The sequence below is a fragment of the Sinocyclocheilus rhinocerous genome, unplaced genomic scaffold (genome assembly GCF_001515625.1).
Source record: "Sinocyclocheilus rhinocerous isolate Xijiao unplaced genomic scaffold, SAMN03320098_v1.1 scaffold36058, whole genome shotgun sequence".
Classification (NCBI taxonomy): domain Eukaryota; kingdom Metazoa; phylum Chordata; class Actinopteri; order Cypriniformes; family Cyprinidae; genus Sinocyclocheilus; species Sinocyclocheilus rhinocerous.
The window spans coordinates 1-523 of record NW_015641385.1 but is presented as its reverse complement, the minus strand read 5'-3'; the positions used below and the strand labels follow the sequence as shown (position 1 = coordinate 523).

At 36.7% G+C, this 523-nt stretch overlaps 1 long non-coding RNA gene across 1 annotated transcript; it reads left to right on the top strand.

Annotated features, from left to right (window-relative positions):
* LOC107754772 (uncharacterized) lies at positions 1 to 523 on the top strand. Its single transcript, XR_001641617.1, has 3 exons — positions 1 to 39; positions 140 to 264; positions 470 to 523. It is a non-coding gene; the product is annotated as an uncharacterized LOC107754772 (long non-coding RNA).

Sequence of the window (523 nt, the reverse complement as noted above, 5' to 3'; positions counted from 1 at the left end):
ACCTCGAGACCCTGAAGAGGGAGAACAAGAATCTGCAACGTAAATTGCACATTTATTTTTACAGCAAGGATTTAAAAAAAAAACAAAGATGCATTAAAAAATAGAAAATGATGTACAATTGATTTTTAAATACTTTCAGAGGAGATTTCTGACCTCTCTGAGCAGCTTGGAGAGACTGGAAAGAGCATTCATGAGATAGAGAAAGCCAAGAAGACAGTGGAGTCCGAGAAAGCAGAGATCCAGACTGCACTAGAAGAAGCCGAGGTGCCATTCCTTTGCTACAATACTAACATCACACCAGTGCTTTGAATAATATTAAAACTTTGTAAATGTAGTGATTCAAAACCTTAAATGAATGTAATTATTTCCTTCTTAAACAATCACAAATGTACTGCCATAACTCTGGAGGCATATAGTACAATTTGACAAGTTTAAACAGTAAGTAAATTATTTCCTTTTTTCCTTACAGGGCACCCTAGAGCATGAAGAGTCCAAGATTCTTCGTGTGCAGCTGGAGCTGAAC